This window comes from Equus przewalskii, chromosome 3 (assembly GCF_037783145.1).
Source record: "Equus przewalskii isolate Varuska chromosome 3, EquPr2, whole genome shotgun sequence".
Lineage (NCBI taxonomy): Eukaryota > Metazoa > Chordata > Mammalia > Perissodactyla > Equidae > Equus > Equus przewalskii.
In genome coordinates this window covers 75,749,960-75,776,675 of record NC_091833.1, presented here as the reverse complement: position 1 = coordinate 75,776,675, position 26,716 = coordinate 75,749,960, and the positions used below count along the sequence as shown (strand labels likewise).

At 43.1% G+C, this 26,716-nt stretch overlaps 1 protein-coding gene and 1 long non-coding RNA gene across 2 annotated transcripts in view; one reads left to right on the top strand and one right to left on the bottom strand.

Moving 5' to 3' along the window:
• IGFBP7 (insulin like growth factor binding protein 7) overlaps positions 1-26,716 on the bottom strand; it is a 67,806-nt gene that overhangs the window by 17,233 nt on the left and 23,857 nt on the right. The window lies entirely within an intron of this gene.
• Positions 15,280-26,716, top strand: part of LOC139082312 (uncharacterized) — a 34,012-nt gene continuing 22,575 nt past the window's right edge. Inside the window, exon 1 of the long non-coding RNA XR_011538194.1 lies at positions 15,280-15,389. This is a non-coding gene — a long non-coding RNA (uncharacterized lncRNA). The remainder of the gene's footprint in view (positions 15,390-26,716) is intronic.

Here is a 26,716-nt window from a genome sequence, read left to right as displayed (position 1 = left end):
GAATGAAGATCCAAAAGTTTATAATGATGGAGCCCTGCCAACAATTGCTGGGGGCAGAAGTGTATAAGAACTGCTTCCTCTCCTTCAGATATAATTTACCGAGGTGGGATGGGGGAGGTTTAACACACTCAGGCTGAGAATAAAACGCTGGGGATGTAACAGACTACACTGAGTTTGGAGCATGGACTTTGGAATCAGGAATTCTGCTCTACCACTTTTGAGTTATGTGACATTGCACAAGTTATTTAACTTCTCTCAGTTTATTCATCTGTGAAATGGGATAATAATATCTAAGTCATTAGATTATCAGAAAGATCAGAAATGAGATACAGCAATTAGCATAGTACCGGGCATGGGGTAAACATTCAGTATTAGCTATTGCTTTTGTTTCAAAGCAAATTCCTTATGACTGGAGCTGATGACCTTGCTTATTCAGAGAACAGAGACAGTACGTCACTTGGACGTAGGGTGGCTGGGAAAGGAGATGGCCTCTGAGCAGGCCCTGAAGTTCAGAAGTAGGACTTCTGTCAAGGAAGGTTCCCACCTTCAGGGACCTGCCTGCGCACAGATGTGGAGGCAGAAAACACTAGCCCACTGGAGGAACAGCGAGCACCCCAGGCTGGCCCGGGGGAGCATTGTACAGAAGGAGAGGAGCTGAGATCTGGGTGTGGGGCACAGCAGGAGGTGGAGGAGGTGCGGCTTTATGGTCCAGTGTGTGTCTGAATGTCGGAGGGACACGGTTCAAAGGGCATTTCAGCGGATGGTTTTGGAGGCCTTTGCAGCAGGACTGGGACAGGGTGGGGGTGAGGGGCCTAAATCAAGGTTGTAGCAGTGAGAACAGAGAGGAAAGGGGCACACTTGAGAGATTATTCAGGAAGAACTACCACCCCCCAGTAACTGACTGATGTGAGGAAGACAGGAATGAGTCAAAAGGCCTGGGCAAGAAGAGACTGCTACCCTATGAACAGGGCAGGGATGTCACGATGAGGAAGGCACTGGATTGGAAAATGGAGAAGGATGCATTGGACCTAGATTTGCTGCATTTGAGGTATCACCTGGGCACTGAGGAGGGACTACACCCCACGGAGGGAGGGCAAAGGATAGACTGGGGGGACCAGTGATGCCAAGGTTAACACTGTCTAGTTTCCATTTTAGCCCTGGGAAGGCTAGGCAGGTTCCTTTGTATGGAAGGAAGACAGCTTTGGCTCTCCCTCCCACGGGCAGCTTCTCTGGAAGGAATTCCATCAGCTCACTGCCGACCATCCTCCCCATCCCCACCCCACCCTGGTCAAGGCAGAGAAGCAGACAGCTAAGGCAGTGCTAGGCCACCAGCCACTTATTTGCAGGGGTGGTCCATCTGAAAGCAGGTCGTCCACTATGACACAGCCTTGGTGACGGCATACACAGGTCCTGTGGATTACACTTCCTGACTCCTAGTCGCCTCTGGGTTAATACGATACCCATGTTGGCTCCAATCTTTGATGCTGAAAATCATCCTAGAGTGTATTAGTCTATTTTTTCTGTAACAGACATCATGGTATTTACATATCTTTCTATGACGACTGTGAATCTTGCCTTGTCTCAAATGATCACCGTAAGTTTGAACTGACCATGGAACAGAAACAGAAACAGAAATTTGCTTCTTACAATTTGTTGCTTGCAAACAGATCTCTGACTGTTTTCTTATTCCTTCCCCCTAACTTGTCTGGGTCTGGCACAAGAAAGAGTAGGGTATTGACCAAGGGTCTGACTCCAGGGCGTGATTCCCATGCAAAAGTGATTCTGGTGTATGTGGTCTGGGGTCCTCCTTGGAGGAAGCCTGCATTAGGTAAAGTAAATCCATGAAGGACTTACAGCCAAGTTCAGAGGTGTAAGTGTAGTGATCACTCTGGGAGCATGTGGTGCATGAGTGCACCTGGGCTATGTCAGCAACACTGCCAGGGGATGAGCTCACCCATCCAGCGGAGCTCCCACCAAGTCGGAACACCTAAACTACCATCACTATACCAGACTGACTGATGTCCGCACCAGTTAAATTAGCGGGCTAGGTTTTTATTTGCTTTGAGCTATGGAAGAACTGACTTTATATGGAGTACCTTCATGAGGGACACACCCTAGTTATGCGAGTGTATCTTGCTCATGTTAATATCGCCTTGGCAATTCTTTTTTTCCACATTTCAAGGCCTGTCCTGACTGGATTATGACTCACCTTAAATTCAATGTATTAAAGTTCTGGGTCACTTTTTCCTACTCCACAAGCACTGAACTAGGTGGAGAAGTTTCCACAGGAAAGCAGTTCTTGCCACCTGAGTCTGGGATTCTTAGAAACCTAGATGGTGGGTTCCCCAGGATGCTTCATCTTTGAGTCCCTACCCATACCCGGCCCCCAACACGCCCCCAGTGCCTGGCATCATCAGACATTAGGAACTGAGCTGTAAGGGGACGTCTTACCGACCCTCAAAGCTTAGTCTCTGACCATCGGCCCTGTGCTGACCACAAGGGTCGCAGTGTGAGCAGTCCCTAAGAACTAGATATTCTTGAACCCTGCTCCTGGGGGGAAGGACGTGAGGGACTCCAACATCCTCCTTCGACTTCAGGAGAGTTGGACTTGCTAAACCTAGCACCTAGAACATTCTGGAAGCTGAAGAAGGCTGAGGCCTGAACTCCCAGGCGGCCCTGGGAGGGCACTACCATGGGGCCAGTTCTGCTCTTCCTTGTCCTCTAGACAGTCAGGTATCAAGGAGCTTCCCACCCGGGGTCTTCAGCAGAGACCCAAGTTCTCCAGCTCCTTGAGGACTAGATAAGCCTTCAGTGCCACTCTCTGTCCAAGGAAGAGATTTAACTACATTCTTTAAGTCCCAGCGCATCCCTCAGGCCGGGCTGGCAGCTCTGGGAGCGGCCCGCAGGAACCGACAATACAGCCTAGGGTCACTCTTTTAGACTGCGAGTTATCAAAAAAGAGTATATTTGTTCAGTCTCCAGAAGGTTATGCAGGTTGGACAAGAGCTTGCAGAGGGGCATCTGCAGGAGTAAGAGGCACCAGACACACAGTCAACGGGGCAAGCGCCAGCCACCAGGACCTGGCCTCTAAGAAGGATTCTGTCTTGCAGCTTCTCATCCAGTGGGTGCCAATCCTGCCTGCACATGAGGCTCCCCTGGGAGCGTGTAACTAGCACCCAGGCCTGGGCTGTACTCCCAGAGTTCCTCATCGGTCTGGGTGTGGGGTCCGGCACTGGCATTTAAAGAAAATCCCTAGATAGAACCACTCAGTTAAAACACTGCTTCCAAGCAGGCGACACTCAGATGATGAGGAAGATAGGAAGGCGGAAAGTAAGAGAAGAGGAGAGGAGGACAGAGCTGAAGACATCAAGCTCCCAAGTCTTTTCAAGGAGTGGTCACGGATACCTGGGAGGTACAAGTGTTCAAGGAGACGAGAGAAGTCCAGGCAGCCGGCTCTGGGTGAAGGGTACAGAAACCTGCTGACAACACCACCACTTCACTGTTGTTATTGTTCCAGCCGTGGGGGGACGGTTGGCAGTGTCTGACTTCCCCCCTTTGTCAGAAGCTTTGAGTTGCTTCTGCTCTCAGAGTCTTAGCAGTTCTTTTCTGTGCCGTTTCCCATTTTCCTAAAATAAAGCATTTGGTTCACATCCCCATCCCTTTAATTCCTATCCTTAATGGCAGGGCACAGAGAGGGCTCTGCCTCAGGAGTTTGTGGGTCCGTCCTGGTTAAAATCCCACTAAATTGGGACCCCTTCCCTTTGCTCATTTCGGGTCAGAGTCCTCTCTGTTAAGAGTCCAGGAGCAGGATGAAGTACCAGGGATGTGTGGGTGAGGAAACAGCCCCAAGGCCTGGCATTGTTACTTGGTGATGTTTTTGCCCTCCAGGCCGCAGCCTCCTCTCACTTAGAACTCTCATGGTTCCAGTTGCCTTCTTGGCTGACAACCCCAGACGTTAATCAGCCTCCCATAACGGCTGCCCTGTTCCTTCTCAGTTTTTCCCTCTTCCCCTTGTGCCCTCGGGTTATTTTCTGTACTCCTTTGTGATGTCCCTGGACTTGAAAGCTCTCAGCTATTTACCCCAAGTCTCGTCCTTTGTTTATCTCTGCTCCGCTCTCAGATTTCCTTCCTGCTTCCTAGTAGGATTTAGCATTTCTTCTCCCACGTTCTGCATTTTCTAGTGCTGTCCCTTCCCTAAGGCTCCAACTGGAACACTGCCTTTATTTTGCGGGCTAATTCTTCTTGTACGTGTCTCAGCACACACACACACACACACACACACACACACACACACACACACACAGCCTCTGTACCTGTGCTGCAGTGTACCTGCTTTGTGAACCACTGGGAAGGTAGTGGGTGTTCCAGTACAATCACGGGACATTCTTTCCAAGTGCGGAGAGGAAATTCACATCATAGAAGGTGCTAGATGTGGGTACAGTGGACCATCTGGGTTCGGAAGAGCTAGACTCTTCAAGGAGGCTCAGAAAAGTGCCAAACAATACTACTCTAAAAACTAGGGAAATGGGTATATGTCTCTGATCACGGGGTAGGAGGACCTATCTAGAGGAGACTGGGGGATTTTGAATAAGGATTTTGTATTTTCATTAGCGAGGCAAGTCATGCTGGCTTTTATTGGGTGAGGGACAACCTGGAGCCCATCCTCTTGGGTGTGAAATATGAGAAATGGGAACAATGCAAAGGAAAGTTATGCCAACGTGCAGCGGAGTAGTTACCCTAGAAGAAGGGATCCTGGGGGCAGGGGAATGCCCTTCGCTGTTCTTACTGGTATTTAGAGGACTAGACATCTTTACTTTGGCACTTTATTTTTAGGCAGTGATTATTTTTCTGCGATTAGTGGTGGTCCCTTTTGTGTGTGTCTGTGTGCTTTGTTTTCCTTGAGTTGTTAATTCTTTTTACAGTGCAGGAAAAAACAAGGAAAGGGGTATTCATGTTTCAATAGTAGACTGGGAGTTAAAGGTGAGGACATTGCATCTGTACAAGGACTGGGGGCAACTGCACGCAAAGTCTCCTGGGGGTGAGGTGAGCATCAGGGAGAATCCTGGGCTGTGGCAGAACCCTCCCTTCCGTCCACAGGTGTTCTTTCTACAGCAGCCATCAGCTCCAGCCTTGGAGAACTTATTCTTTTGTTTAAGTAAAGGAAAATAATTTCCTCATAGAGCAGCTGCGATTTCAGATTTGGCACCTCTTCAGAGCAGCCATACATAAAAGTAGGAAGCCCGTTCTTCACAAACTGGGGGAGGAAATTGTCCTTGATCTTCCTGAAAGTGACGGGAAGCTGCAGTTTATGCCTCCTCAGTCTTTGCCTTTTGGGGACATTCTCAGAGGTCTCTTGAGCGAATGTGTGACCTTTTAGGAGGCTGGGGGCTTCAAAGATGATGCTTGTTCACAAGAGGAATGACAACTGTTCTGCTTGTGGACCAGGGGGAAGAGTCAGAAAAGTAATCCAGGCTTACCTAGGCCATGGGAAAGGATTATGGTCTCTGAGTCTGTAAATCAGTTAAACTGAAACTTTAAGAAAAAACCTCAAAGTAGACTCAAATAGAGAAAATAAGAACAAGGCTCTTGGGACAAGTATGGCGTCAGCTAATCAGGCAACCTGTCTCCAAATTTCCGCCCACATATCCATGGGAGCTTGGCTACTGTGAAAGCTGAGCGTCATGATCTCTGGGGCAGAGAGAGATTAATCCCAGTCACAGACAGTTCTGAGGGAATTTTTTTTTTTTTTTAAATAAGCAAGCAGCATTTTAACCTTTGCAATAATAACGAGGAATAACAATTCCACAAATATTCCATAGTGTCAGCACTAGACAGCTTTCCCAACGTCATGTAATGTGTTCAAAAGACGGTTAAAGAATGGATCTTTCTGGAACATATTGATCATCAGATGTAAAACTGGGCTAGTCAGAGGTTGAAGTCCTAATAATTAGGGGGTATCAAAAGAAAAATGTCATCTATTCATCATTAACTTTAATATTCACCCCTGTCATTAGAGCACTAACTTCTATTGCCTAGTTGAATTTATTCTTTAAGGGGAAATGCTATAAAAGTTGAGAAAGATCCACAAGGATATTAACTAAATCAAATTTCAGCATTGCATGGCATTAAGCAGGTAAAAACATAGAGTGGGTTAATTCATTCAGGTCCTCCAAGAACTACATGCTGGGCTGGGTGATGTGAGGGATGGAAAGATGCTGGGGTTGGACTCCTACCTGCTATGGGTTTACAATCCAGGAAGTGCAGACAAATATACAAGTATATAAACAATTATAATATGAATAGTGTGACTGGGCCTATGATATAAATATAAAAAATATTCTGACTGAGTAGGTCAGAACTGAATTCACAGAAGAGGACACAGGCCTTTAAAAGTTAATGACAGTGGGTGGGGTAGGTAAGGAAATTCCAGGCAAGGGGATCTGCATGCTCAAAGAGGTGAGATCCCACTTGCAGGCACAGGGGAGGAAGACATTTCCTCTACCCGCTGGGGGTTCTTCTGGCTAGAGAACGAATTAAATTCACATGAGACAGAATAACAGGAGAAAATTAAACAAAGCTTTATAACATGTATACATGGGAGAGGCTCAGGCAATCTGAGCAACTCACTGCAATGGCCGAAGCCACCACCTTAAATATCATCCTCAGCTAAACACAAAGGAGGATGTTGGCGCTAGGGGAGTCAGTTACAGGAGGTTACCAGACAAGTACAGTAAAAAAGGGTCAGGTTATTATGCAGATTTAAGTCCTTGCCTTCTGCATTGATAAGAGTTTCTAGAGATAAGGTCATCCCTCCTTCCTGGTACAGAGAGGCAGACACCTTTACAGATGGAGATTTCCTTTACAATGTAAATGTTACCTAACACAGGGTAGGTAAACTCTGCTTTTCAGAGTTTCTTTCCTGTCTGCAGTTCATTAAAAGTAACCAGCCCCAAATAATCCTCATGCCAAAGAGACATATCTTGGGGTGGCCAATTCCCATCCCCCACACAGGAAAAATAATACTTTATAGGCTTTATACCCCACAAAGATTTTTTACATCCACTACTTCATTTTGACTTTCCCAACAATCTTGTGAGCTAAGCTAGTCATTTTACAGATAAAGAAACTGAGGTTCGGTGAGGTTAAGTGTCTCAATGCAAAGTCCCCTAGACTAGGAGTGGTGTGGCCGGGACATGAATGTCGGTTTTCTGAGTCCAAACCCAGAGTTTTCTCTTGGCTACTGTGCTGCCTCTCCACAAAATCCAGTATGGCTGAAGTGTTCTGTCTTGCTTTGTTTTGTTGTGGGGTGAGATGTTTGGAAAGAAGGAGAAGAAATTTTGAGAAGTGGAGGCTAGACTAGATTGCAGAGGTTTTCAATGTCAAGCCAAGGAGATTAGTTATGTCTACAAGTTATCACGACGAAAAGAAAAGCAAGAGAATAAAGACATTAATATATTTTAGAGAAAAGGTCACACAATTGCCAGAATCATAAATAGAAGTCATGGCTCACCATTCACACTCTGGCCTGAAACACAACAGAGGTGTTATCTAACTGGTTCCTGGTAAGTAGTCTGGACTTGCAACCCCAAATGGGCGAGAATTATCCTCCTTATACTGAACACTGGGCAGATGTTAACCCTACTGTGACCACATGGCTGGGGGCCTACTCCCATCTTAGAATAAAACAATGCGAGAACTCTAGCCTTTTTTACTGGATTTTAATGGTTTCAATGAATGTTTAATGTGAAAATCAGTATTTGAAAATATCCTTCATGTTTTGTCTTGAAAATCATTAGGAAGACGCCGTATTTTTAGAAAGTACCTTATACGGGCAGGAATCCTATGAGAACTTGAAAAGTCAACGTTAACACGTAGTAAACATTCCTGGGCAAAGTCATGCAATCCTTGTATTCGTGAAAATGTTTTCTCTCTGGGATTAGATGTTTTAGATACATTTTTATCTCAAGAAAAATTTTTCAGCTGCCAGAAAGGAGATAAGGGTCCTAAATGAATACATTTACTATAAAATCCAGAATAAATAAGATGGCCCTGAGTATCTTCTCAGCCTCATTTCTTGCCATGTGAACTCTGAGCTCCAGCCACAATGAACTTCTTGTGTTCCTCAAATGCATCCTGCTCTCCCTAGCCCCTAGCCTTTGCACATCCCCTTCCTTTTTCTGGAACATTCCCCCCATTTCCCATTCCTCCCCACCTTTGCCTGGTTAACTCCTAGATATCCTTTAGGTCTCAGTTTAGTTATCTTAGTTATCTTTAGTTATCTCCTTATCCCTTAGCCACCCCTCCATTTAGAATGAGGGCCTCCTTCTCGGTTCTTATATGGCTCTCTACATTTACATTTATCACAGCACTTTCACAATGCATTGTAACTGTGTCTGCATGCCCCACTGGACTGTGGGCTCAATGCTGGTAAGGACCCACCAATTTATTCTCTCTGGTTCTTTTCTGTGTCCCGATGCCTATCACTGCGTAGATGATCAACAAACTGCTGAGTAGCTGAGTGAACCAGTGCCACTACCAAAATATCCACCAGGTTTAGTATTTTCACAAGAAGGTTCAAATAGCAAGAGTTTAGGAAACATTCCAAGAAACTGGCTCGCTTTGTTGTTGATTATAAAAAAGACTTTGCGGGGCTCGCTCGCTATAACTACTTTTATTTCAGAGTTTGTACAAAGGCCTGGTTTACCATTTGGGAAAGGTTAAAGTGCAGAGACTTTGATTAACTGCGGCCTATTTAAAAACTGGTCCTCAGCTGTTCACAGGTACAAACAGGTCAATGTTTAGGTGTGCTCTTCTTATGTTCCTGACTTAGCTACTCAACTAGAGCAGTAAATGGTCAGAGTTGCTGATTCTGTACTTTTACACTTGTACTTATGTAGATCATATGTTAAAAATGTATATTGGGGCTGGCCCTTTGGCCATGTGGTTAAATTCGTGCGCTTCGCTTCAGCGGCCTGGGGTTTCACTGGTTCGGATCCTGAGCGTGGACATGGCACGGCTTGTCAGGCCACGTTGAGGCGACATCCCACATGCCACAACTAGAAGGACCCACAACTAAGATATACAACTATGTACCGGGGGGATTTGGGGAGGAAAATAAAGCAGAGAAGAAAAAAAAAAAAAGAAGATTGGCAACAGTTGTTAGCTCAGGCCCCAATCTTTAAGGGAAAAAAAAGCATAAAAAAAGTAGCAATTCCATTTAAAAATTTAGATAAAACTCAAGAGACAAAAGATAAAGACCTACTCTAGAGCAAAATGCTGCCTTATTAGTCAACTTATAAGATTTAAAAATTGGGAGTTATGGGTCAAAGTTTCTGGGAGAACCAGAGTGAAGTTTGGGGCAACTACTTAAAAACACAAAAGTGTGAGTCCATGTTGACAAGCAATAACAACGTATCGGAAAAGACTGATTTAAAAGCAAACCAGCAAAGCCTAAGCCCCAGTTACCCAAAGATGTTAAAAACATTTATATGAGGATTTAAGTGAAAACGGTCAACTTAAAAATCTGTTTCCAAACATGAAGGGAGAATTGCTGATTCCACACGTAGAGGGAAGCCTCCAGCTGAGGACCAGGCCCTTTCTAGAGAGATTGTGACAGGAGACAGTATTGAGATTCTCCTCTTGTGGTAAATGAATCCTTCCCTATTAATACTTTCATAATCTTAAATTATCATATAGTCAATGAACTTCAGATTTAGAAGGACTCTAAGATCCATTTTATCCAAATCCTCATTTTACAGATGAGGCTTGGGGGGATGGTAAACATTTGCCTAAGATCACTCCTGGATGCTGGCAGAAAAGAACTCGAACTATATGAATTCATCTCCTTGCACTTTATCAGTAACACAGAAAAATCATTATCTGTTCTCAATCAGTTGGCTACCATTTAAACAGTGTGAAACTGAGAGGTTAGAAAGGCACAGGGCCATGAAGCATCCACAGCTACACTTCCCAGGCAGATGGGCAGCCCACAGTTTAGTTGTGGGAGTATTTCTAATTCGCATGAATGGAAGATAAACAAACAAGATAAGGCTGCCTCCAGGAAAGTACTTCCCCCAATTCCCCTAAGCTTTGGATTTGGAAAACTGGAGACTGCTCTGAAATTTGGGAACATCATGAATGATACTGGGCAGAACTCCCTGAACGACCTCAGCCCACGCACGGAGGCTTGTCATGGTCCAGGTGCCGGCTCGCCCAAGGGCTATGGCTGAGGCAGAAAAACAAAGAAAAAAATCCTCCCCAAACATACACATAAGCAAAAATTATCTTCCTGTGTTCTCTGCCAAGAGAGCTGGAGCTAAAGAGACGAGTTTGAGACTCAGATTCATCCATCAAGACAAATAAACTCAGTCTACGGAGGTTAGGAGTGCAATTTAGGAAGTAAACACAAGTTCAGTTTTGGAACGAGGCTTTGGAGAAAACACAGAGGCCATTCCTGGAAGCTAACTCCATAGTGAAAACAGAAAAGGGATCTCTCTCATGGCATGGAGTTCTGGAAATGCCAACAGATGAAAACATTCAAAGGGGTAACTCCAGAGGAAAACAGCACCAAGATGTTAGGCCTCCTCCCATGTGGAGTCTGGGTTTTGAGCCAGCCCCTTGCTGAGCTGAAGGAGTAGCTCTAGTGCAGAAGAGGGCACTGTTCAATTTCAGCAACAGCAAAGGAAAGTCTGTGTTAAAAAGTACTTCCTCCCATCAGGAGTGCAAAGCTCCTAGGCTGGCCTGGAGCATCCACCCTTGTTTGCTGGTCAAAGTCATGTCTTTACCTGTATCACTTCTCTGGTGTTGTCCCCCTGGCGTCCTCCCTCCCCCGCCTTCAGCCCCCATGCCAAGAATAGATGTGAGTTTATGTCCACTTTCTCTTTGTCTCCCAGCAACACTAGAGTATCTGGTCCAGGTCTTGTTCATCCCTTCTGCTGCATGGGTCTTCCATCCCCTTATCAAATCCCCTCTTTTTGGTAGAGCCTAATTCTGCTTCCCTTGAGTGTGGGCTGACTTCCTTCTAATAAATAGAATGTGGCAGAAGAGACAATGTGTGACTTCTGAGGCCAGGTCATTAAAGGCACTGCAGCATCCTTCTTGCTTTTTCTTGGATGACCTGCTCTAGGAGCAGGCAGTTGCCATGTTATTAGGATGCTCAGGCAGTGCAATGGAGAGGTCCATGTGAGAGGAATTAAGTCCTCATGACAACAGCCATATGAGTGAGCCAATATGGAAACAGCTCCTCCAACCCCAGTCAGGCCCTCAAATGACTGCAGTTCCCACTAACATCTTGACTGCAACCTCACGAGAGATCCCAAGCCAGAACTACCTAGATAAGCCAGTCACACATTTCTAACCCACAGAAACTGCATGAGATAATAAATATTCATTGTTGTTTTAGGCTGCTAAGTTTTGGAGTAATTTATCATATAGCAATAACTAACTAATAAATCTTTGAACTTTCTTTACCATCAACTAGAGTTGTCCCTTCATTAATCATAATCTCTTCATGGAGAATGAGCTTTTTGTTTGTTTTGGTTTTGTCATAAAGTCCTCTCCCCGAGGGTTAGGGTAAAAAACGCTGTGTTTATACAGACTCTTCTTGGATGGACATTTATTAACTTGGGGCCATTATGGCTCAGTCCCAAGGAGATGAATGCAATGATGATAATACACATTTTCAAGGACTATTCTAACATGCACCTACTATCCTAGAATCTTTTTATGTTACTTCATCATTATACAAAAAAAAATTGGAACTTCTACCTCCCCAGGATCCCCAAAACATAAGCCTTAACTGGGAGCGTTTATAACCTTAAACGGCCCACAGAAGATATGAGGGACTTTTTTTCTTAAGAGTCTTGTAGTCACACTTTCAGAAATAGTGAGTGAGATTAGCCTGCCATCTACGACAACATGGATGAACTTTGAGGACATTACGCTAAGTGAAATAAGCCAGTCACTGAAGGACAAATACTGTATGATTCCACTTACATGAGGTACCTAGAGTAGTCAAACGCACAGAAGCAGAAAGTAGAATGGTGGTTGCCGGGGGCTGGGGGAGGGAGAAATGGGGAGTTGCTATTCAACGATCATAGAGTTTCAATCCTGCAAGATGAAAAGCTCCAGAGATCTGCTGTACGGCAATGTGCGCAGAGTTAACGACACTGTACTGGACACTGAAAAATGTGCTGAGAGGATAAATTCCAAGTTATGTGTTTTCTACCACAATAATAAAAAAAAAGGAAATAGTGGGATTAAAATAACCGTATTCCAAAATTCACAGCAGCGATTCCCTTTTTGCAACACTCCAGAACTTCTCCAACACACCACTGAGCGTCATACCATCCCCTAAACCCCTCAAAACGGAAAGACCTTTCATTTGTTTTTACATTAAAAAACAAAACTGTTGTTCTTTTCTTCCTGGAAGATCAGCAGGTTAGAGAAGGAGGTAGGATGTCAAAGAAACCGAACATAAGGATGCTGTAATTCGAAGAAGGTTGAGAATCACTGACCTGGAGATAGGCTGAGGTTTCAAAAGAAGGGAGCTTAAAAAAAAACACCTGAGCATTTGAAAAGCTAAAATCCAACCAAAAGACTGATGTCACCATTTTACCATCTAATTCTCCCCACAGCTAACACCTCTAAGACAGAATACCCAAGAGAACAGGGCAAAACCGAAGCCAGTGAAGACTCAGATAAGCAATGAGCTAATGCACAGATAAGAAGGGCCCAGCATTACACCGGTAAAGGCAGAGAAAGATAAAGAAGACTGAGATACTTTCTATTTATTAATACATGAGTGGGGTAAGAAATGAAGAACATATAGATGGAAAGATCCTGTTATATCATTTTCTGCAGAAAGAAGGAAAGAAAATATCAAAAGAGGGGAAATGGCACAGGCAGGGTTGAATTTTCAAGGTGCATACACATCATTATCATTGCCACGTGGTAAACGAGGAATGGGATTAGCGGAAGGCACAGAGGGAAGCGAAAGGAAACTTTGGATACTATAAGGACAAGGAGAAAGGGCAAATTATGATTAAATTCAGAACACACACTAATGCTCTCAAGTTGACTGACAGCTGGAGTATGCTTTCTCTTCAGTCATTCCTCAACTTGCTACTTTTTTTTTTTTTTTTTTACATTAAAAGCTAATCCTGTGAAGCTTTTCAATTGCTGCTCTTGGGTGCAGAATCTTTCTGAAGGACATGAGAGAAAAGCCTAAGTTCTAATGGAGCTTTTCTGGCCAAGACCAGAGAAACGGTCTGAGCCCCCTGCCCAGACAGGAGGGAGGGTTCAAGGTGGATGACGGAGCTACTGGGCTGGCTGCCACCAGGTCTACCGCTCTCAGGCCTCCCTGGAGGTATGCTCCCAGGAGTCAGGATGAAGGAGACGTTATATCCTCCCCTTGTATTGTTTCAAGACAGAATATTACCATCAAGAGACACTGACTTGCACAGTAAGGAAACTCAAAAGCCCGAATGACCATCTGTCTCCTGGGTCATCTGTGGGACTAAAGGCAGGAGAAGAGAATAAAGACAGCAAATAACCAGAGAGAAGTGGGGCAGGAAGCAAACGTCTTCAATTATTCAGATTTCTATCAATCTAGGTTGTTTACGGTCCCTCGAAACAAAACACAAGTGCAAGTTCCTCCATCAGGAGCCCTTTGGCACTGGGAGTTCTCCTTAGATTAAAGAGATTTAGTTCGCTTTAGATGGGAACCTTAGGTAAGTCTTTCTTTCTTCTAAAGTCCTCCCAGAATGAGACATTTTTCCCTCAAAATGTTGACCAGACTCACTGTATATCATTGTCTTATTAAGCAACTCATTTTACAAAGAGGAGGTTGGTTTAAATAAAAATGAAAACTAAAGAAATACTCATTTCACGTTTGACAGAGCTTTTTCTGTTTCCTCTATCCTGCCCTCCTGCTCAACCCCCCCAAAAGTCTGATGTCTTATTGTCCTAACACAGATTCTGTTTATCTCTGCAGTTCCATTATGGTTAACAAATCGGGAAAAGCCCAATTCCCACTAAAAATCACATTCAACAAATCCCTTTGGGAACAGAAAAAAGTGCAAACCATTTAAAAAGATTAGTTTGTGGGAGGAAGAAGTCAGCGCCAAATCACTCCTCTGCATTATGCTCTAGTCAAATGAGGAGGACGCCCCAGGCCACGTTTATAATGATGGAAAGTTCTCAGTCTTTTCACTGCAGGCCTGAACCTCTCTGAGGCTATAATCATTCTCAAATCAAAACATGGAAAATGTAAAACCAAAAGCTTAAATAAGAACACCTTTGTTTCTCTTATGGATGTCTTAGACAATTCAAGTCAGTTCACAAATTGGGGGGCATGTTAATGAGCAATGAACACAGGAAGGGCCTCAGAAAAATGTTCTATTTGGTTAAGACTGGTTAATCTGGGGCCGGTCCTGTGGCCGAGTGGTTAAGTTTGCCTGCTCCACTTCGGCGGCCCAGGGTTTCACCGGTTTGGATCCTGGGTACAGACCTAGTACTGCTCATCAGGCCGTGCTGAGGCAGCATCCCGCATAGCAGAGCCAGAATGACCTACAACTAGAATATACAACTATGTACTGGGGGGCTTTGGGGAGAAGAAAGAAAAAAAAAAAGAAGATTGGCAACAGATGTTAGCTCAGGTGCCAACTTTAAAAAAAAAAAAGACTGGTTAATCCTGAAAAAGAAATGTGATCAATCTTGTGGATCAACGTTGAATGGTATAGCACACGCACTTCAATATATTAAATAAAATACCGAAATAAAACTGCTAATTACAAAGGCCAATTTATCTGCAGATGGGCTTTCTTCACGTGTTCATTTTACACTACTTCCTATTTCCTCTTCTGTGAACACACTTGGCCCACCAGGTTAACGAAGACCGCAGGATTCATATGCATATGGCAGTGGTGAAGCTCAGATAGAAGAAGTATGGGAACTGGTACAAGGTGCAGCACGAGTATATTTTGGCCCAAAGTGATGCCCAATAACACACAACTCTGCGTCCTGCTAAAGGCACCGTTTTTGATATATCTCGGGTGTGAAACACCAGCTTGGAATTTACAAAGAATGCTCCTCCTGCTACAGCCTTTGGCAAGCCTCTTCTAGTCAAACACTTCATTCCACGCCGTCACTAAGTACATTCATGTCTCATCAAATCAGGAGTGTTCTGCATGCGTCAGGAGAGAAGGGTCAGGCAGTAGGAGGCCTATCTGGGGCTCTCACATCCAGCATGCCTATTTCCTCCCTTCGTCTGTGCTGATAAATAAGTGTTTGCTTTCAGTCTGGCACTGTACCCAGTTCTTGATCACTCACTCAGGCTTAGACTAAGCAACCCCAGATCTCCAACACTGGCCAGTTCCAACACATACAAGGTAAGACTGCCTCCTTTTGTTTTTCCGGGGTGATCACTCCACGGGGGGGATCCTCTAACAGGACATGCTCTGCCTCCAGGCTCCTGGCCCACAGTCCCAGTGGTCAGCCGAGCAGAGGAGGCTGGCCTTCAGCAGCATAACGGGTCTAGGGGAGCCACGCTGGTACTGTGGCATACTTGACATGGAGGACATCACGTGCAGGGTACTCAGGGAGGCAGGTCCATATTGGCTCTCCAAACTTTGAGTCTGCTTAGGAGCGCTTGTCTTGAACAACTTTTCTCTGAGGATTGGGAAGCCTGGCTGGGGGAAGGGAGGTGCCTATCAAGAATGCCCCAGAACTGCTCGGAGTTGCTAGGGTCTCCGGATCATGAGGGTCAGACTAGGATGGGCCTTTTTGGGTAGCCCCATAAACTTCCATGACTACACAAAAACTGGCCCGGCTATAAGTCAATCCAGATACCAACACCACAATCATCACCACCACCTCCACCTTCCCCCACCATCACTGACCATCTGTGGAGAACTTTATAAAGTGTGCTATCTCCCTGGACCCTCAGCACAGTCTGCGGAAGTGATTGGGAGCCATAGCGAGCGACCCTTATTCCACAGAGGTGAGGAAATGGGGTAGAGCTGGGGGAAGGACTTAGTAACCCGCCTGAGGCCAGCAGCTTACACAGCCCGCTGCTGTCCTGGTATGCCCACACCTGCCTTGCCTTCCTCTTTGGAAAATGCATCTCCAACCCACAACAAAACCATTTTACTGTTTCTGCCCTTCCCTTCCTTCCGCTCTCCTACCTGCCTATGAAGGTGTTAAAAGATAAAGGTGAGCCGTGACTGGCATGTGGGTTCTGCTTCTCATTCAGGCAAGTCTGGAAGTGCTACAGCCTTCGCTCTTCCTCTCTCTTGCTCCCCAGGACGTTGACTTTCCAGCCTCCCCTCAGGGGCTAAGTCACTGCTGCCAAAGCTCTCCGTTCCTTTTCCTTTCTCTCTTGAAGTTGCAGGAAGGCCCTTCTCTCATAGTACCCCTCGCTTTCTGCCCTCTATTTATACCATTCCAATAGCTGAGCCCTCTTTTTAAACACTTTTTCAGGCAGCTGGCTTCCTTTAAGTCTTTCAATTAAAAGAAAAAAAATACAGCTCCTGAAGTTAAAAAAGTCACCAGCACCCAAGTACTGTCATGCTTCAGGAACTTAAATTGTACTTCATTTGGTATAATCTGTGTTAAAACAATACAGCATTATCTACTTTGAATGTACCAGAAGCCCTCGGGTAGCATTTTTGTCTGAGGGATATTAAATCTGGTTGGCATTCAACAAGAAACAGTGTCATGTGGGGAAATCCATGCCTACCGGACCCTTGACTGATCACATTTCAAAGCCTAGTGCTTTGCTGAAGGGCATCTGACTTTAAAAATAAGCAATCCTGTTACTCAGAGCCTTTTCTGCACACCATAGCTTTGAAGGAATTTGATAGTTTGCAAATTCAAAGTTGAAAATTAAAAATCCACGAATAAGACTTGAATCTATTTATTCATGGTAAAATGAATACAGCTTTGAAAAGTCTCTCCTCATTAGGATCACTTCAATGTAACCTGTGATCTGGTATGAGGCTGCTTAACTAGCCTGTTGCCCACGAAAAGAGACCCATTTTCCTAAAACGGGCTCTGTCTTCAAAGGACTTATAACTGAAGAGCATATCTTTTTTCAATAATATTTCATTGTTTTCTTAATCAGTGTCATTTCTATTTTGCCAGGTTTAGGGTACCTCTTCCCCTACTCCCTAAGGGCATTAAAATAAATCCTGGCCCCTGCAGAAAGGATCAAAGCTTCCCTGTCCACAGAGGAATGTCCATTCCTCAGAGCTTGGGGAGGTTTCCTAACTAATGAACTAGAACATGTCAGATGTCTGGTTGCCAAGTAATATATTAAAGTGCTTTTCTAATGAGATTTCTGCAAGGTAACTATAAAACCATAAAAAGCACACTAAGCTTCAGTGAAGCGAAAACATTAAAAATAAATAATAACCAAATGCCTTTAAGGGAAAGAAGAGTTCAACACAGCAACTAAAAAGCTAAAGAGAATTTGACAAGTAGAAAAATTAAGTCTAGTCATTTCAATCTGAGAAAAAGGGCGGACGTAAAGCAGAGCAGGATGGTGGTTAGATCATACAGGAGCTGCCTGAATATCTCAACATCTGACTTCAGATCTCTCCCTTTCCACGCATCTTTGCCTGTTTGGAACATGGGTCTGCGATACACAGAGCTACAGTGTCCCCTATCACGAAAAGAAGGAACATCTCTTCATTTTTAGAACTTGTGCCTGAGAATTTAGGAACAGTCCATAAAAATCTTGAAAACCAAGGATTTCTTTGTTAGAACCAATATAACGCGGAACACTCACTTGAAATACAAACTATAGCAATGATGCAAAGCCTCTCTTATGGACCACTCTCAAACAGTTCTGGGAAGTTCTTCCCTTGGCTCCCGCTTATCACTCTGCCTTCATTATTTAACCATGGAGGCCACCTTGACATCATTGAGGCCAAGAGTCTAGAGGCCAGTCGTCTTGGTCTGCATTCATGTGCACCTATGGCTCCAGTGTGGTCTGTAGTGATCTGACCAGTCCTGCAGCCCTGGGTCCTGTTCAAGAAGTTAAGAGTGGAACTGAGCCATCTAAGGATGGTGTGGGGTCTGAAAAGCAACAGAGAAGGTGATGTGGGTGTTTAGCTTAAAGAAGAGAAGCCTAGGATGGTGAACTACCTGTTAAATATCTTCTAACATCGGAAGGGATGCCATGTTAGGGAATGAGAAGTCCTGATTTTAATTACTCCAGAAGGAAGTGCTAAGATCAAAGACGCAGTCCATATTTAAGGTCAAGGTAACAAAGTGTTTGTCAGCAGTTGAAGATGTCCAACAATAAACAGACCTCCTTAAAATGCAATTGTGTGTATATGAGCGACAGCTGAGAGTTGTCAGGGATGAAGGCTTCATTTTATTCACAATTTCAATCAAATTCAATCAAAAGATGCAATGATTCCAAAGGAAATTTTTTCATTCCTTAATATTATCATGTCTTTTAAACAGCTTACTTCACTAGCGTTGGGAAATGATTTATTCAAGATTAAGAGAATTAAAATATTTTTCAAAATATGGTGCCCTGGATTTATACAGAAGAAACACAGCATGGATATTAAATACCTGCTTCTATGAGACCACAGAACACAACAAATCAGTCCTCCCTTTGCAGAGGTTCTCCAAGGCAAGCACACTTTAAAAAGCCAAATAATTGACAGAACAATTACCCTGGTTCTCCAAGTCCAATGCAAATGCTGACATGTAGCCTTCAGTGGAATTCTGTACGACAGCTTCAGTCTTCAGGAATGTAATAGAAAATTGAATGCAAAGGAAAAGGAATTGCTGTGTTGCTAACACAATCTCTGGATTCAGACAGACCTAGGTTCTAATCCAGGTGATCTTGGGTAAGTTACTTAACATTTGAGCCTCAGTTTTCTCACTCATGAAATAGGGTAGTAAGAGTACCTGGGCCTCATGGGATTGTTGTGATACCTGCGCAGGACTTCCCATGCTGTCTGGCACACAGGGAGCACTCAATAAATGGCCACTGTTATTTATGATTTCCAAATAACTATTTTAAAATGTGACAGGATTTGTTTTCCTGGTTAAGGAGGAGGCTGAACTAAGTGACTTTCATAGTTCCTTCCAACCACCATCCTCTATGATTCCATGTTACTTTTTCTCTCCTCAGCTCACTCCTGACACCACCACCCCACCAGTGGCCATTAGGAAGAAAACCGGCAATACCTATTCATTGACTGCCTGCTATGGGCATTCTGATGCGTAACTGATTTAACCCTCTCAACAACCATGTGAGGTTGGGGCTGTCTCCCATCTTATAGAGGAGAAAACTGAGGCACAGAAGGGTTGAGTAATTTGCCCAAAGTCACAAAGCTCATCAATGGTAGAGCTGGATTCAAAACTAGGCAATTTGGTTATAGAACCCAGGCTCCTAACCACCATCTCATATTACCTTACAGGTAACCTAAAATTCTGCCTCAACAAATCCATTAACAAACACACAAGTAAACTACTTGTTGTAGCTGATGGAAAAATGGTAAAAGATTCAGGGTCTGCTTCCAATCTCCTTTTCTCAGTCTTCAACACAGTTCTTCTGGCTCTAAATTCCATACCCTCCATTCCTAATTATCAATTTCTCTCCCTGTTTTCCCACAAAACACCCTTACCCTTGGTGGGCCAGTGATATAAACATGCATTTTGCATTCACTTGTGGGGTTAGGGTTTTAAAAAAAAATTGGCTCTACCATGTTCCTTTGATCTTTGTTCATAATGCGGACTGGGTGCATGGAGGGCTGGCTAATGCACAGTTTACAGAGCCCTGAGCACAGTCAGGTATTTCAGAAATGCACTTGGATAATGACTCGGAGGTTGCTCTAACAACAGAAAGTTCCCAAGGAAGCTGTTAGGACTCCAGAGGACCAGCTCCACCTCCACCCCCCAGGCCTCAGAGGCGCCACCTGGGCAGAGCAGGCTCCACAGGGTCACTGATCTTCCTGGCTCAACTCATTGCCTCCTGCCGCAGTTGCTCATTTCTTCTTGTCCCAAATGTTGTTCTCCAGCCCTGATGATTAATGCCTTTTATTTAGGGTGAGAAAAATATCCTTGCTACCCATACAAGTAGGGATCATTCCATCTCCCAGAGAGGCGCACAGCTACTTGGCTCAACTCAGTATTCCTCTTTGCTAAAGACCATCACTTCTTCAAGCAAGGTATTACATTGTCCTATGATTTCGTTTTTTTCTTAAAACAAAAACAAACTGCAGGTGATTCACTGCATCTTGTGTTGCTAAAATTCACATCCCTGTGTATTTCATTAGTGAAAGCCCTTTCTCCCCCACCTCTCAACCCAGCTCGATGAGATGCAAATATAAGCATTTCAGTTTTCCAGTTGAACAGCCATGAAAAAAGAAAGAGCGAGCTCTGCTTATCTCCATGTCACACATTAACACGGTCCTCCTTTTGCAGAGGTTCCTCAAGGTAAGCACACTTTAAAAAGCCTAATAATTGACAGAATAATTACCCTGGCACTCCAAGGTCAATGCGAATGCTGGGGTGCAGCCTTCAGTTCAATTCTGTATCAAAGCTTCAGTCTTCTGGAATGTAATAGAAAATGAATTGCAAAGGGAAAGGAATTTCCCAATTTCTCCACTAAGATGTGATTGAAAAAAAATAATAGAGCCCAAGGGAAAGAAAACTAGCAAGTCAAGTTCTCAAAAATCTTCCCAGCTATCTCCAGTCCAGTAATCTCTCTCCCGCTGACGTGCTTTGCCCTATCACTCTTGTGCTATTGGTCTCATTAATAATAATAATTGTTAGTAATGAAAATTACCACCACCCTTAATACTGCCTCCAGCACCATTTGCTGAGCTTATTATATGCCAGGCACAGTGTAGGCTCATCCTTATGTTATTTCAGGTAATTCTCACAAGAATCCATTGAGGTGGTTATGCTTATTAGCCTCATTTTACAGATGAGAAATCAGAGGCTCTGAGAGGTTAAATGACTTGCAGAGTCCCAGAGCTTATCAGTAGCAGGGCCAGGATTCTAGGGTAAGTTTAACTCCAGAACTTTCATCATGACCAAGATTCCCAGTTTTCTGAGTAACGGCCCATTGACATGGCTCTTTCCATTCCTACGGAGCCTACTATAGGGCTTGGTGGGCACTTGAATGAATGAATGAAAGAATGACTACGTGAATGAACGAACCACAAACAAGTGAACGTGCTTTCTAAAGACTAGCTTTTTAAATTAAAATACTTTATCTCAGAAAAGCAAGAAATATCTTAACTGAGTATGGGAATACTTATGATTTCAAGACGAGATCATTTCTCCTCCTGCTCCTCCTCTTCTCAAAGGAGAAGAATTGACACTACTGCGTTCCACCTGCACTGGTCCTGAGTGCTCCTGGCCACAGGGGTAATGGCTGACATAACTGAGGCTGACATGTTCAAAAGAATGTTGATACATGAAGGGTTTTACTAAAGTTAACATCAAAATCTTTTCTTCCAATACCGAACTCCCCTTCCTTCCATTTAGAAGTTGTTTGCTGAGTGATATTTATTTTTCTTACTTTTTATTTACAATTGAGCAGAGAGAACATCAGTCTTACTCCTTCCCCCAGAGCACACCCATCCAGGAAATGAGAGAAGACAAACCAAACAGCAAATGAGAAGGAAAGTGCTCAAAGACATAACTGGACCAGCACTACCAATGAGAGTGCTCTGGATCACAAAAACTATGTTGCTTTCCTTTCTCCTGCCAAGGGGATATCTATGTTGGTTCCGCTCTTCAGTCTCTCCTCCCTGTCCTTGGCCAATGTTCCTGGAATTCCTCAAGTGGACTGAGGATGCTGAGAGGTGCCATCTGGTCCACCTCACCTTTCCTCCCCTGGAAGTCAACACCCATTTCCTCTACTGAGCTTCCCCGTTTTGTCAGCACAGGAAGCAAGGATCCAAACGGGAGTACTTAAGGTGGGCCTTGAATGGATACCTTTTGGAGCATTCCTAGCCTCAGGGATGGGAACCAGGGAAACTGGCCCCAATGTCCAGCTTGCTAGGTGATCATTTCGGAATTGCCTGATCTTCACAGATTCCATCCCTCTTCTCTTTTGGCCTATATCCAGTTATGGGTTCTAAGTATGAAAGCCTGTCAGGTTATTAAAAATGGCTGCTGCTAAAATGCTTAAGAATTATGAAAAGAGGAAGCTGATGTTTAGATTTATTCTCCTCTACCCCCTCCCACTCACACCACAGACCACATAGTTTCCCCTCAGAAAGGAAAACATTCTTGACCTCTGTTTAAATGTTTATCAGACCTTGTCTGGACTTGCAGAGACTCTGAAGTCACATTTTTTATTAGTCACATCCTTCTTGGTGTGTGGTGTGACCCTCCTATCAGGCCAGGAGGAATGCTTGGACCTTGAGCAGACACCATTTGGTGCTGGAAGCACCCATTACCTCCCAGGGATTTTCACTTAGCCCAAACACAAGCAGAAGCTGAGCAAAGAACTTGAGCCACCTGATGGTGGCAGGGCTTCAGTTTTGAAGAGATAGGAAAAAATTCCTCTTGGTTCCTAATCCTGTGGGGCCTTGATTTTAAAACAAAGCCTCAGCATGGAGCCTGGAACCAGAGAAGAAGAAGCAAAGGTTCTAGGTCCTCAGCACAAAATGAGGGGTCATTCAGAGTTTTATTCTTGCTCTAAAACACTCCTACTTTGGAGTAGGAAGGGAAATCACTTTGCCTTCCTGGGCCTTTGATGTTGATAAATTAGTTCATATTTCAGAAGTTATATAAGTTGTATGCTTTTAACGGATCTTGTATCAATGGGTGAAAGGCATAGTATGTAGAACCAACTAGATAAGGCTGGTGTGTGTCTGAGAGAAAAGTGTGATGGGGCAACAGAAAGTGCACTTGTCTGGCAGGTAGGGTAAGTGGGTTTTGGTACCAGTTTTTACCACAGGCAGGTTATACATTCTGCTTGGTCTTCAGTATTTTCATCTGTAAAATGAAAAGGTTAAAGCAATCATCTAGGAGGTCCTTTTGAGGCCAAGAATCGTCTCTGATCCTTTGTCTCTAATATCTGATGTGGAGGAAATAGATATAAGCTTCAGCCCAAAGATATCAGTCACAATAAGAGAGACTTTCCTGAGAGTAAACCTGAGTTTGCAAAGGATACTCCGGAATTTTCCTTTCTAGACCAATGTGGGTCCCAAATTGTGGTCTGAGAGAGCTCTTCTGGGACCAGCGTCTCTGGAGCTGCCATGTTTGAAATCTCCTAGACTGGGATGATATAGGGAAGTGGGCAGGGACGGTTAATAGGGAGATGAAATATCACTTGAGAATCATTCTAGATCTATGAATCTACATTTTAAATCTAATTAAATGGTTGGCAATTAAAATAAGGGAAAGAAAATGCCTTCACACTTTCAGCAGCTTTTATCATGTTACACGGGGAATACCAACACTGTAATAGGGCAGTATTTTTAAAAACTATTTTGTTAGTATTTTAAAAAAATACAGAAGTACATGCTGATCAGCATTCATTTATGATGAACAGTCTCAGCAAAGTGAGTACAGGGGCTGGCCCTGAGGCCAAGTGGTTAAGTTAGCGCGCTCTGCTTCAGCGGCCCAGGGTTTTGCCAGTTCGGATCCTGAGCACATACATGGCACTGCTCATCAGGCCATGCTGAGGCGGCATCCGACACAACCAGAAGGACCTACAACTAGAATACACAACTATGTACTGGGGGGCTTTGGGGAGAAGAAGAAGAAGAAGAAAAAAGAAGACTGACAACAAATGTTAGCTCATATGCCAATCTCAAAACAAAAAAAATTCCTCAAAAAAAAAAAAAAAAAGCAAGGGAACATACTGCAACATAATAAAGGTCATATATGACCAGCCCACAGCTAGCATCATACTCAACAGTGAAAAGCTAAAAGCTCTTCCTCTAAGGTCAGGAACAAGACAAGGATGCCCACTCTTGCCACTTTTATTCAACATAGTATTAGAAGTCCTAGCCAGAGCCATTAGGCAAGAAATAAAAGGCATCCAAATTGGAAAGGAAGAAGTAAAACTATCACTATTGCCCAGGACATGACACTATATAGAGAAAATCCTAGAGACCCACCAAAAAACTTCAGAATCAATCAACGAATTCAGTAAAGTTGCAGGATACAAAATCAATATATAAAAATTTCTTGTGTTTCTATACACTAATAATGAGCTTTCAGAAAGAAAAATTTAAAAAATCTCATTTACAATTGCATCAAAAAGAATAAAATACCTAAGAATAAAGTTAAACAAGGAGGTGAAAGACCTGTACACTGAAAACTATAAGACACTGATGAAAGAACTGAAGAAGACATGAATAAATGGAAAGATATTCTATGCTCATAGATTGAAAGAATTAATATTGCTGAAAGGTCCATACAACCCAGAGCAATCCAGATTCAGTGCAATCTCTATCAAAATTCCTATGGCATTCACAGATATAGAATGAATAATCCTAAAATTTGCACGGAACCACAAAAGACCTTGAATAGCCAAAGCAATCTTGAGAAAGAACAACAAAGCTGGAGGCATCACATTCCCTGATTTCAAACTCTATTACAAAGCTATAGTTATCAAAACAGTATGGTATTGGTATAAAAACAGACACATAGATCAATGGAACAGAATAAAGAGCCCAGAAATAAATCCAGGCATATATGGTCAAAAGGAGCCATATTTCTGTGAAATATGTATATTTCACATACATACAAAAGAATATTATTCAGCCATTAAAAAGATGGAAATCTTGCCATTTGCAACAATGTGGATGGACCTTGAGGATATTACACCAAGTGAAACAAGTCAGAAAGAGGAAGGCAAATATTGTATGATCTCACTTATATGTGGAATCTAATACAAACAACAAACAAAAACCTGAACTCCTAGATACAGAGAACAGATTGGTGGCTGCTGGAGGCAGGAGGTGGTGGGTGGGCGAAATGGATAAGAGGGTCAAAAGGTACAACCTTCAGTTATAAAATAAATAAGTTATAGGGATGTAATGCACAGTATGGTGACCACAGTTGTTAACACTGTATTGTATATTTGAAAGTTGCTAAGAGAATAGATCTTAAGGTTTTCATCAGAAGAAAACATTTGTAACTGTGTGGTGGTGGATGTTAACTAGACTTATTCTGGTGATCATTTTGCAATATACACTAACATCAAATCATTGTGGTGTACACCTGAAACTAATACAACGTTATACATCAATTATATCTCAATAATAAAAATTTTAATAAGAAATGATTACAAGCCTTATTGTGTAATATTACTAAGCTATTATGAAAACTGTTGGGGTTGGAAGGAATCTTAGAGTCGAGTCCAGCACTCAAACTAGCTACAAAAGTCTTCTCTCCAGCAGCTTATGATTCTCTGCCTGAATACTCACAGGGACTCTCATCCACGGTTCCCAAACACATTGCTGAATCACTGTTACTGTTAGGAAGTTCTTCCTTAGATGACCTTTTAAATCAGCCTTCCTGCAACTTCCACCGCTGATTACAGTTCTACCCTCCCAAACATCATGGAATATGTTAAACTGTTTTTCCATATGACGTTAAAAAAAAAAGGCCATGCTCATTGTAACGATTCAATCAATATACAAATACAGAGAGAGAGGCAGTAAATTGTCTACTTTAATCTCATGATAATCCTAACCTCCTAATAACCTACATTAACAGTTTATATGTACATATACTTTTCTCATTTTCTTTTTTTAATTAAAAACCTCACACCTATTACCCTACAAGTTGTCTTTTGTCAGTGAACAATCAAAACATCATATATTGATCTTAAGTCAATACAAGTAAGTCAAATTCATTCTTTTCAACAGCTGCAAAATGTTCCATGACATGGGTGTACCTCTTTAAGAACACTCAGGATGTTTCCATTTTTTTCTATATACAAACTATGATATAATAAATATTCTTATACATATGTCCTTATGCATTAGTGCTTTTGTTTCTGTAGGATAGGTTCCCACAAATGTGGTTTCAAGGTCAAAGAGTATGAGAATGTTTCATTTGAACAGGCACTCCTAGATTACTTTCAAAAAAAGTTGTTAGGAATTTTTAGGCTTGGCAATAGCGCATGAGGATGCTCATTTCCTCACACGTTTCCCAGCAGTGGGAGTTAGGAATTTTTAAAAAGTAGGCCAAGCTGAAGGGGAAAACACTGTATGTCATGGTTGTTCAAACTGCATTCTCAGGACTACTTGTGAGGTTGAGTAACTCTTCGCACGTTGACTGGCCATTTGTAGTTGCTTTCCTTTTCATTCATTATTTATAACTTTTGCTTATTTTCCTATTGGGTTATTTGTTTACCAATTTCTATGAGCTCTTGTTTATTGCAGATAGTTACTCTTTATCATACATTTTGCAAAAAATTTCTCCATGCCATCAGTGTCTTTCAGTTTCATTTACAGTCATTTAGGTATGCTACTGGCTGCCACCTAGCATGTAAGCTCTTTGAGAGCAGTGACACAGGCTGTTGGCACACTGCTGTATCTTCAGCATCGAGAACTGCACCCGATACACAGTATGTTCTCAATTAAAACAACGAATGAATGAATGAATGAATAAATAAATATTACTTAAGATTTTTAAGTAACTAAGTCTGTAAGGCTTGTCCTTTACAGATTCTGCGTTACCAGAATAGCTTTATTTTATTAATTTTACTTTT